This window comes from Molossus molossus, unplaced genomic scaffold, assembly GCF_014108415.1.
Source record: "Molossus molossus isolate mMolMol1 unplaced genomic scaffold, mMolMol1.p scaffold_m16_p_23, whole genome shotgun sequence".
NCBI classification, from domain to species: Eukaryota; Metazoa; Chordata; class Mammalia; order Chiroptera; family Molossidae; genus Molossus; species Molossus molossus.
The window spans coordinates 24,503,444-24,516,113 of NW_023425359.1; positions in this window are offsets into that span (position 1 = coordinate 24,503,444).

Consider the following 12,670-nt stretch of genomic DNA (forward strand, 5'->3'; position numbering starts at 1 on the left):
GGAGCTGGAAAGCACTTCAGACATTTCTCCGAGGCACCCTGTCCTTCAGGGGGGCCAGAGTGGACGCCGTGGGCGCGGACCCAGCCCAGCCCCACCCCCAGAACAGCGGACTCCCCGGGCCCGCTCTCAGTGCCGCATCCTGGTTCTCGCGGGGCTGGGGGCGGCCTGCTGTGCCCTCTGGAGATGGCCGGCGGGAGCCCAGGTCCCTGGCGGCACCGCTCTGTTCGGGCGTGACGGGCGGCACTAACACCGCTCACCCGTCCCTAGAGAAGGGCGAAGGAAGGGCCTCTTCTCGGTCCTCCTTCCAGTTCGCGGGGCTCCCGCCGCCTCGATCCCCGGGGGCCGCGTTCCGTGTCCCCAGCTCGGCGCCTGCGTCTGACAGCTGGGCTGAGGGAGTCGGAGTTCGTGACTTGACTTTTCTGCCGAGCTTACGTCTTCTTGCTCGGCGTGGGGCCGCTCTTTCCCTTAAGGACAGTCTCCACTTGTTCCCAGAGGAAACCCAACCCTCGTCCTCACTTCGTCTGGGACCCAAAAAACAAAAACAACGTTTATTTAAAATGTTTGCCATCGAGCCCTGGCCAGTTTGGCTCAGCGGTTAGAGCGTCGGCCTGCAGTCCGGAGAGACGCGGGTTCGGTTCCCGCTAAGGGCATGTACCTCGGTTGCAGTTTGTCCCCGGCCCTGGTTGGGTTGTGCGGGTGGCAGCCACTCGATGTGTCCCTTTCACGTCGACGTTTCTCTCTCTCCCCCACTCTATCTGAACAAAAAGTGGAAAAGTGTCCTCGGGTGAGGATAAAAATAAATAAAAATGAAATAAAATGTTTGCCATCGAGAAACTATAAACATCACATTCACTTCCCTGAGTTACCAAGAAGGACCAGCCTGAGAACGTGCTCCTGTCTCCCAAGTCAGCCACGGTTTGAAGGTCATTGTTATGAAGCCATCAGATATTGACGTCACTTCGATCAGACATCAGGAGTTGACATGCCCGAGAACGTAACCCGGGCAGTCAGTGTCGGTCTCAATGCACCACTTTGGAGAAAAGAAAAAGAAAGGCCCATCATTTCTCCGAGGGACGTTGGTTAACGAGAGCACCCCGGGTACGAGGACTGTGTTCTGACAGTGTTCTTCCCCTTCACCCACCCGTCTTCCTTCTCCCAGGGAGGCTGAGCGGTTCTGCCAGGCGGCTGCCTGCCCGGGGGCAGCGGGACACAGACGCACCTCTCAGCCCAGCTGCGCACCTGCCCCAGGCCGGGGAGTCCGGGCCGGGGGCCAAGTCGGGCTGCGCCGCACAGGTGACCACAGAGGGCGGCAGTGAAAGGGATCTGGCCCGAGGTGGAGAACCGGGGATGCAAAAGGAAAGACGCACAGGTGTCCGAGGACCAGGAGAGGCGGCCCCGGAAAACATCACGGACAGCGGAGTCCGGCCCGCAGCCCAACCCCAACCGCAGCTGTGGCGGGGCCCGGGCGCCTGCGGGGGGCTCGCAGGGAGCTAGTAAGCGTGTGCGTTTCGTCCCATTTCATGTTCAAGCTCGTTGACCCTCCGCGTGTCTGCAAAGTCGCCCTCAGAAAGTCCAGGTGGACTGTGGTCCTCGGGGCACCTGACGCTGGCACATCCGCCGTGCCCGGGGTGCGCCCCGGAGCCCTGGCCAAGCCTCCTTGTCGCCAGGAACGGCGTGTGGTTGGCACAACAGCCTTTGTTCCTTAGTGTCAGAAGGACACGAGCCACGTATAAACATATGGAAATACCCCAATGCTGTTTTTGAGGTTTGCTCTCTGCGCCCACATCTCTGTTAACCTGGCATGTATGCCGCAGACTTTTAACATTGAACAGATTCCATGATTATACTTCTTTTCCGAGTGTGCACGTCTGTGTGTGTGTGTGTGTGTGTGTGTGAGTTTGAGAGCTCTACATGCGTGTGTGTAGATCCATAGAGATCAAGCGATTCAGACTGAGTGTGATGCGGGTTCGTGTTGGACAGAAGACTGAAGGGCTGGGAGACCCTTGCTCCCGGGCGAGCGTAGTGAGCATCTGAACACAGGTCACCACCGTCCAGAGGCACAACCGTGAGCCGCCACACCGATCACACCTACTAGAAAGGACGCGAGCCCCCCCCCCAAAATGGGGGCATCGTCCCCGTTTTGCTCATTAAATCATCAAAGAGCGGAACACTGGGCACGAGGGTCACCGGGCCGCGGTCCCACTGCCCTCACGAGCGACGAGGGGCACTGAGGGTTCTTCAGAGCTCGTCCACGGGAGCGGAGCAGCTCAGGGGCTGGAGGCTGACCACCTCCACGGACCCCTCGAGTCGCGAAAGCACAAAGCCTCTGGAAAATCAACCCTGCGACGTTTCTTGGAAACAATCTTTTTCCTGGTGCTGAGGTCGTATGACACCCCACTGGAGACCCTGAAATGAGTGTTTCCAGTGGCCGCTGAAGGCAGCCGATTACCCCTCGGCAGAGGTCAGACCGAGCCTGTTCTGACCATGGAGAATTTATTACAACACCAGCTCCCCATCGTTTGCCTGTGGGCTTCTAAAACTACGTGTAAGGGACAGAGCAAATACGTCTCGTGGAGTCAGGGAGCGGAATCCTGACAGGCTGGCCGTAGCTGAGGTTTGACGTCGGTGGGGTTCTGGCCTGCGCGGGGCCAGTTCGAGGACACGATGTGGACTCGGGGCGAACATAGAAGAACCGCCGGACACGCAGTTTGACAGGTGAGGGGCGGTTTCTGTAGCTGGTCCACAGGCCGAATCCCCGGCCAATCAATGAGTGACGCCGAGAGTAACGGGAGAGTATCTCTGCTTGTTCACGTGTCGTGAGCAATCCACACTGGAAACCTGGCTCACCTTGTGCTTTTAACGTCGGGACTAAGTCATGACGCCACTCGATACCTGCTGTTCACAAACACCTGCAGCAGGCATAGAGGTCACCTCTTTGAATAGTTTCGAAAACTTCGAACACACACACGATCAGCATGATTGGCTAAGCCCTCTGCTGACCAAGCGGTGTCCATTTTCTCACCCGCTCACCACACTCAGAGATTTTCCATGTGGGAGCATATTGAATCAAATAGAATAATGTTTAATCAGATAAAGAAAGTGTTATTAGACAACGGTTTTCACTCTAAAATTATTTCTTGCGTATGCCACACTAGTTATGGAAGCCCACGGTCAAGTGGGGAGACAGAGAAGGCCTCCCCCACTTGTACGATAAACAGTTTGGACTCCCAGAGGGAACCTCAAACTGCATTTCTGTAGTCGCCCGGCTCCTGCCTTTGTGTGTTCCCCTCCGACTCCCCGCAAGGACAGGGCCATCAGCGCCCTCTGCTGGTCTCCAGACTGAAGTTGAAGGAGTGGAGAAGGGGGGAAGGACTAGAAGCAGCCCCTCAAAGGCTGGGGAACCACACTCTCCTGACGACACAGAGAAAACCAGAATCCCATGCTGACGTTCATTGGTTTGTCGCCTTGCTGTCCCAAAAACGGGCTCATCCCAAAGATCAGGTGTGAGGTTACTTTGCAGCTGACAAGTTCCAGATGGGTATCAGCTCCCCCTCAGCGCCGGGGAGTGTTGACGAGGCTGGGACGGGGGAGCTGTGGAAAGTATCTATTTATCTGCCGTAAATGGAAACCGTTTGTAAATGACAGAGGGAAGGGTGGGGGGACTCAGACCCACTGGTAACCTCTGAACAGAACGGTGCGGGGGTATTTCCACTCTCGATTGAGTATACGTATGTACATTATTAGCCTTCAACCAAGAGACTGTACCCCGAATCCCTGTACCCCTCAGCTCCTCTCCAGCTCCCAGGCGTGGCGCCCTCATCAGCGACGTCTGACCTCCCCGCGTCCCTCTTGACCTCCCCCGGTCCAGTCTCCTCGAGCAGTCAGAGCGATTGCTCTGAACTGTGACTCCGGCCATCCTCCCTGCAGACAGAGCCAGCCAAGGGTTTTCCGTCGCATCTGCAATAAAATGGGCCTGTTCTGTTCGCCAGGTTCCCCCGAAGCTCGAATCACGCCTGGCCCACGGTCCGGGCTTAAAAATCAGTTTTTAATGACTAATCGATAGACCCACAAGAATGTACTAAGGTAGTATCCGGGAGGCTTTTAGAAGAAAGACTATCATCTTATTTGTCACACGGACTAAAGAGTGGTCCTCATCTAAAATTTGAGTAGTTCAAGGTCTCCAGCGCGCTCTCTCTCTCTCTCTCTCTCTCTCACACACACACACACACACACACACACCAGACGTGTGCTCGTTATAGGAGGAATCCTGTCTTAAGCTGGTTTCTGATGACACTGCACTAGACAATGACAGGACCCTGAAGGATATAGGTGACGCCGGGCACTGGCCACATGCCGGCGCCGAGCATTTACAACGTGATTTGTAACTGAAGGCATATGCACTGATCTATACTGCAACCAGGTGCCCTGGGTGCTATAATTCCTCCTAATCTACAGAGGGGGGATGTGAGACTCAGAGCGATACAATGTTACTCCTGAAGTCAGATACATGTGTGAGTGGCACGTCGGAATGCCACCCCCTTGTGTTTGATCGCATCCCCCAAGCCATCCGAGACCAGGGCCGTTCACCAAAGCAATGCCAGGTGCGAATGGGCGTTGGCTAACCAGTGTCCCCTGAGGTTAGGAATGGGCACACCCTCCCTAGTCACACAGGAGACGTGGGTGTATCTGGGCAGCACCAGGGTTCTGTTAGGAAGGAAGAGGGGGAGATGGGTGTTGTGGACAAACAACCGTGTTTCTTACCAAACGAAGACTTAACAGCATAAACGCCCATCACTCACAAAGGGACAGTTAAGTCAACGATTCCAAATCACGAACGTAGAAGATGATGACATCACTGAAAATGAGGACAACGTTGAACAAGACGGAGAGGCAGAGAGAGAAACCAGAAAGCACCGTAATTATAATTACGCGAAATTGGACATGCATATGAATGAGGAGAAAACTGTGTTTGCTTTTTTTATTTTTAGATGCCCATTCTTCCTGATTTATTATTGTTTGTGTGGCAAAGAAAAAGAAAACCAGTAATCAACATCGATTTTTCTGAAAACCTACTCCAGACAAATGATCTAAATAGAATATAGCCTGAGCCCTAGCCCGGGGAGAACTATCCGGAATGTTGATCGCACGCTGAGAATACTGACCCTCGTGAAAAGCACACGGCTGGCTGTATTCCTGGGTGTTATCTGCCCTGTTAGCATTTTCTCTAGTTGACGTTTTTCCTTTCTTACTGATTTTTTTCTTGAGAGAGAGATTTTTGTCCCGCTTACTGATGCCCTCGTTGGATGATTCTTGCCTGTGCCCTGACGGGTGATGGAACCGTAACCTGGGTGCCTCGGGCAGCGGGCGTGCCAACCAGCTGAGCTACCCGGCCAGGCCGAAGTGTTCCTTATACCACATCTCATTCTGCAAATTTCCCTCAAAACCGCATCCATGATGGTCCCCCAGTCGACACCGCCCAGCAGGGTTTATTCCTTAACTGAGCGTATGAGACATTCCCCTTCCGTAGAGCTCACCATGTGGGAGGTATTATGAAATAGAAAATAGTACGTAGCGACTCTACCTGGATAAAAGGCTCACAGGTAACATGCTTTGTTTGGGGAGGAGGAGGAAGTGGGTGTTGGGGGTGCACGGTGGAGGGGTCCAATTACTTTCCTGGCATTTTAGCCCATTAATTGGAAAAGTTTTAATGTAAAAGAATGGAAATGGCCCTGGCCGGTTTGGCTCAGCGGTCAGAGCGTCGGCCCGTGAACCAATGAGTCGCAGGTTCGATTCCGGTCAAGGGCATTTACTTCGGTTGTGGTTCGTCCCTGGCCCTGGTTGGGTCGTGCGGGACCCAACATCTCACATCGATGTTTCTCTCTGTCTCTCTCTCCCTCCCTCCCTTCCACTCTCTCTGATACTAAGTAGAAAAATATCCTCAGGGGAGGTCGTGTACAGGTGCTTGAATTTCAACTGATTAGCTTCGCTCGTCGGTGCTGGCTTCACCCCGTCGTCACTTAAAACCCAAAATACAGTCCCAGTGGGTGACGGCAGAAGGGAGGGAGCCAGGAGGAGGTGTCCTCCGTGGGGAAAAGGAGGGACATCTACAGCATTTTCAACAATAAAGATACAGTTTTGAAAGCATAAGTTCATGATGTCTGGTGGTAGCCACACCCTGATCAGGGCGACCTGGATCAGGTCCGTACCACACAACTCTTTCCAACGTATGTTTGGCCTGAACGGTTCTCCCTCGGCAAAGTGGCCAGGTGCTCGGGACATGTGTCTGCACCTGTCTCCTCGCCTTAAAGACGCCGACCCGTCAGCACGGGTCATTCCACTTTCAGACGACTTGAAGACAGCAACAGAGAAAACTGGTACATAAATGTTCCCACGATACCCAATGCAAGGGACCAGCCAGGACCTGTGCCCAGGGGGATGGATGGACAACTGACCCATAAATGAAAGAGACGAAACGGAAAACTCGAGGCTCAACATGGATAGAGCTCACAAAAACAACAGAGCACATTCCAGAAGAACATAGAACAGTTTTCTCACATAAGCCCTGGCTGCTTTTGCTCAGTGGTTAGAGCATCAGCCCGCAGACCAAAGGGTCATGAGTTCAATTCCTGGTCAAGGGCACGTACCGGGATTACAGGTTCGATCCCCAGCCCCAGTCGGGGTCCTGAGGGAGGTAACCAATCGATGTCCCTCTCTCACATTGATGTTTCTCTCTCTCTCCCTCCCTCTCTTCCACTCTCCCTAAAAGTCAATGGAAAAAATATCCTCAGGTGAGGATTCACCAAAAAAAAATAAATAAATAATAAAAATGTCTCACTTATGTAACGTGTTAAACCGTTTCATTTGAAGCGATAGGAGATGTTGTTCAGAAATGATGGGCATGTGTTGAAACAACTCAGTGTATGCAAGGATAGCCACACAATTTGGGCCGTGGCTCCTTCTGGTGGGAAGAAGCACAGGTGACTGGGAACAGGGCCAGGACCGGGGGCTTCCGTTTGATTTGTACTGTTTTTATCTCATAAGCGACTTTGTGAGACTGAGTATTCATTATATCACTTTTGCCATTTTTAGACCCCAGTTTTTTCATTGACGAGATAGCTTGCATCCTTGAGTCAATGTGTGAACCGTAGGTCCGTCACCCCCGGGTTACGGTGAACCACTTCATCGACCCGGCTGAGTCTCGCGGTCTGATGTAAAAACAGTCAGCGTCCAACTTACCGAGCTGTGGAGAGAAGTCATGCTCTGTTGTTGACATACGTGCGGCACTTTCATGATGCCAAACACAGAAACCGCTCAGCGAGGGCGGCTGCATTAGCGATGGGCGCCTCAACCCCTGGGAGCTGTCTCCTGGACGCGATGTTTTCGGGATCACGTCTGCATTGGGGTGAGTCCAAGGGCACAACTGCTTACCACCCAGTTCCCAGGTCTTGACCACCTGCTGCATCACGCGCGCGAGAAAACAGCCGGTCCTCGTGGGAACGCACCCTGGTGCCACGTTTACTGGGCTCCTGGCACGAAGGTCACCGGTGACTGTCTCAGCAGGATCAGCAGAAAAAGCCCACTTCTCGGTTCCGTGCAGAATAAGCATCTCTCTAGGCAAGAGCTCATTCCAGACTAGCGTTTAAGCAAAGTGGGTAAATGAGCTGTTCCCAGGGCCCTGGAGGTTTTTGATAACTTTCCTCTTCTGTCCTCAAGGAGCTGCTCCTGGGAGTCCTACGGCTCTGCTTCGGCGGGTGTGGCCGGCGGTGAGCTCACTGTGCCTCCTGCCGCGGGGGGGCCGAGGCGCCTTCCGGAGACCCAGTTCCACCCGAAAATGCCTCGTGGTGGGGAGGGAAGTCCCTTCATGGGCTCCACCCGTCCTGCCACATTTATTTATTTGTCTTGACCATTATTATTTCACTTCTACTTAAGAAAACAGTAACAGCCCTGGCCGGTTTGGCTCAGCAGTTGGAGCGTCGGCCTGTGGACCAGAGAGTCCCGGGTTCAGTCCCCGATAAGGGCACGTATCAAAAATTTTAAAAAAGGAAAGGAAAGAAAACAATAACGGTATGTTCAAACATTGGCTTGCCAGCCGCCATGATACTCTGTCTGTCCTCGGTCTATCTCGTCACAAACAAATATGTGAATATCGTGAGTGGAAATGACCCTGACTCGCGCTGGGAGGTCGCGCTGTGCAGGTAAGAACAGACTCTGCCGCTGGCCGGGGTCTCCCACATCCCTGCTGTACTTCAGGTCCCCTCGTCCCATCTCCGCCACAGGCAGAGAGAGTAGGAAGGAAAAATCCTCAAGAGATCATAAATGCGAAATAGGAAATCTCACATGTTACTTTCAGCCCCAATGTTTTCCTCTCCTCTTCACCTTTCCAGCGTTTTGCTCTTCCAAGGAAAAGGGACGTTTTGTCCTGAAATTGCGTCGTCGGGTTAGAACAGGAAACCGGACGGAGTGTGATTAGAAACGAGAGCAAGGCACCTGTGACTGGCCAAACTGGGGAAGACGTCGCCTCCGGGAGGCCCCCAGCACCACCCCTCAGTGCGGATACGACCTGAGTGTGTCTCACTCTGCTGTTCCGAGAACATCCCTCATTTCCAGGCTCCCGGCTGCCCATCCTGTCGAACGAATCTGCTGTCTCCGCAGAACCAACATCTAACAAGCAAATGCCCTTTCTAAAAAAGCAGGGATAATAAAAATAAAAAACTAAAATTTTTTTTAAATTTAAAAAGCCCCGCTGGTGTGGCTCAGTGGTTGAGCGTCGACCCTGCACCAAGAGGTCACCGGTTCGATTCCCGGTCAGGGCACATGCCCAGGTTGTGGGCCCGACCCCCAGTGGGGGGCGTGCAGGAGGCGGCCAGTTGATGTTCTCTCTCATCGATGTTTCTCTCTCTCTCCCTCTCCCTTCCTCTCTAAAATCAATAAAGAAAAAATAAAAATAAAAAAGCAGGGATCATTACATTAACATTAGACAGAAAGAATACAGAGGCATCTTTTTTGTTGTTTTCTGTATATCCATTTTGTATATGTTATATACATATATGCATATATTATTTTTTTAATTTTTTAAAATGTTTATTTATTTATTTTAGGGAGAAGGAGAAAGAGATAGAAACATTGATGAGAGGGAACATCGATTGGCCGCCTCCTGCACGCCCCCCACTGGGGATCAGGCCCACAACCTGGGCATGTGCCCTGACCGGGAATCAAACCGGCAACCTCTTGGTGTAGGGGTCGACGCTCAGCCACTGAGCCACACCAGTAGGGCAAGAGATAGAGATAGAGATAGAAAGATAGAGATAGAGATAGAGATAGAGATAGAGATAGAGATAGAGATAGAGATAGAGATAGAGATAGAGATAGAAAGATAGAGATAGAGATAGAGATAGAGATAGAGATAGAGATAGAGATATTGATATTCTTGAACCAGGTGAAATTGTTATTTTTGTAGGCAAATAAAAGATCGAACATGTCCATAAAAGCCATCAGATGATTATGTTTTGATATGGAAAAATATGAAAATAAACAAGAGTAAATAAATATAGAAGCTCCTTAACACACTGTGAAACAGTAAGTTCCCAACTAATATATGTGGAAGAAATAAGAAAACTTTGTAAATAATAGATGACAGCAATCGAAATGCAGTCGGCGGAGCAGATAACATCATCCCAATCGCTTCTGAAACACTCAGCCGGAGGCCACGGCTCACAGACAACTGCTCAGAATCGCCCACGTTTCCCGTGTGTCCAGTTCACGTTTCCGTTGACGGGCCTCAGAGGTCAGCTGTCCTACAAATCCAGGAGGAGCCGATCCGAGGTGCACACCCCAAGACACGATGCTGGCGAAACAACTGCCCTTGACCCAGTTCGAAATGGTAGCGATAAGAGTAAAACTGTAGTGGAAATAGATATTTTTCATTCCCCACCTTTGGATATTTTTCTATTTATCCTCAGATAGAGTGGGAGGGAGGGAGGGAGAGAGACAGAAACATCGATGTGATAGAGCCACATCGACTGGTTGCCTCCCGCATGACCTGACCAGGGCCGGGGGCTAACCGCAACCAAGGTACATGCCCTTGACTGGAATCGAACCCGCAGCTCATTCGTCTGTGGGCCGACGATCTAACCGCTGAGCCAAACCAGCCAGAGCGAGTAGCAGCAATATGTTTAATAGAACTGCTAGGCCAGGCCCCTAATGGGAAAATCAGCCCACAGACCAAGACTGAGCGGTGCCCTGTGGCCACCCTGCGACTCTAAGCCTGCCCATCGTCCTCCGTGTTCTGAAGCCACAGGTGATTCCTTTTCCGACGGTGATGTAGGGACGGGCGTCGTGAGCTTCGGGAAGGACGTCGGTCTTTAAAGAGCGACCTGCTCAGGTCCTACCCCAGTTCCCTTATGCTTGAGCCCCGTTTCAGAGAGAGCATTTCTCTCCACGACCTCTGCCAGACGGACAGACGTCTGTGGACGGACGAGAAACCGCAGCCACACTCTGCGCTGCCTTCGGCCTCTCTGCGAGGGCCGGACAACCGTGGCCGGACTTCCAAGCCGCTGCGCTTCGTGGCCACGCTCCCTTCGCGAAGGGCGGCTCGGAAGTCCCCCCGGCCCCCTGCGGGCTGTCCTTGGGAAGCAGAGGCTGCGTGGAGTGACCGGCGGGTCCGCAAGCACCTTCCCCAAACGCAGCGAGCCGGCTTTAAGGACAGACCTCCAGGCCAGTTCTTTTGGCTCCTGCTGCGTAGAATCCGTGGGGCGTGGGCAGGGCGTGGGGTGCAGGGGAGCTGTCCATTCAGGAGGTGGTCGCCGGCCGCCCCACCACGACGCTATTTGATGAAGTCGGTCGTTTGAGAGGACGTCTCGCGGGAAATGTGCCACCGGACCCACCACCTCCGGTGCCTGGTGTGGGCTCTGCCCTCCCCGGTGGCGGGGGAGGAGCACCTGGTGTCACCGCTAGCAGGTAACTCAGGACCAGGAGCACTGAGGACGGCAGGACAGAAATCACCTGCGCACCAGCGTCTGGGGCCTGGGAATGAACGTGAGCTTCTGTAGGAGCCTGAGCCCGACAGGGACACACTCTCCTCCAGATACCTGTGCAGCCTGCTGGGTTCCAAAGGCCGCGCGTGTGGATCAAAGAGGGGGGAGCGATGGATTTCATCACCCGTAAACCGCGGCCAGGCCGACTGTGCCCAGACGATGGGGTGCGTCTCGAAACCCCCGCTGTAATTTTCCACCACACTGGACCAGCTAAGCACACGGATTACAGAGCTTTTGGCAATGCTGTGCACATTGTCGGTGGGTTTTTTTTTTTTAAACACTGACAGAAACAGGGAGGAAATCCTCCGAAGAATGAAATCATTAGCCGGGTTCTATTTGTATATTTTTAGACAATCAGAAGGACCCTTTGAAGCGGCCTGCGGTAAGTTTATGCCCGTTCCCCGGGCTGCCTGCGCCTGGGGTCTGCCCCCGCCGGCTTCCTGGCCGGCTGCCCCCCTGCAAACACCATGAGGGTGAAGTGCTGCCGCCAGGCCGCTCTGAGGAGCCCAGCCCCGGTGCCCCAGGGGCCGTGGGAGTTAGGAAATCAAACCAGCAGATTCAAGAAACGAGGCCTCAGGGGACCGTGAGCCTTCTCCGTGGAGCCGCGGTGCCCAGGGGGAGGGCGGCCGTCTGAGCACCTGGTGGCACCCGCGGAGTGAGCCCTGGCGGGCGCTCCAGCCTGGTGTCCTTCTCCCAGTTGCCCGGAAAACACACCAAGGTTGGCAGAGGTGGAGGTGCTTCTCCGAGATGCCCTGGCCAAGGCACCTCCCGGGTCCAGCACTGCACCCGAGGGCTCAAGTCTAACTCAGCCCCCAGCCGGCTCCTCCAGTCCACGCCGCAGTCCACTGAGTCACAAGCAAATTGCAGCCACAGGACAAGCTGCCCACGGAGAACAGTGGCTTCCAGAAGCCTCTACCAGCTCCACACCCTGAGCACCCCTCCCGCGAAGACGCCGGGTCCGAACAGAAACCAGCGGAAGGAAATCAAGAGAAAAGCGTGAAATGTTGCGTTGAGGCGAAAACCAGAAAGAAGAACATTTCGATCTATTTTGAGAAATCACTTCCGATTCTATCTGGGCAAGTAAACCACGTCTCTCGTCAGTGACTATGACCGAGTCCTGCCGTCCAATGACGAGCACAGGAAAAAAGAGAAATAAAAAAAGACCGTTTGAAACCAAATGAACTGGGACATGACCTTCGGGGCATGTAATAAAATCCTTATTTTCCATATCAAAGGATGTCCTCTGCAGCAATATAAAGTTGGTTTCTGGTAACCACCACTGGGTGAATGATGAACAAGATTTTTCTTTTTAATGTGGTGGTTGTTTTTTTGTTCATAGAGAGGGGAAGGGAGAGAAACGTTGATTTTGTTGTTCCACTTACTGATGCATTCAGTGGTTGACTCCTGCGTGGGCCCTGACCGGGGATCGAACCTGCAACCTTGGTGCATGAGGACAATGGTCCGACCCCCAGAGCTGCTCAGCCAGAGAATAAACAAGATATCTCTCTCTCTTTTTCTTTCTTTCTTTCTAATTTGAGAGAGAGAGGAAGGGAGAGGGAGAGAGAGAAACACTGGTCAGCTGCCTCCTGCACGCTCCCTACTGGGGACCGAACCCACAACCTGGGCATGTACCCTGA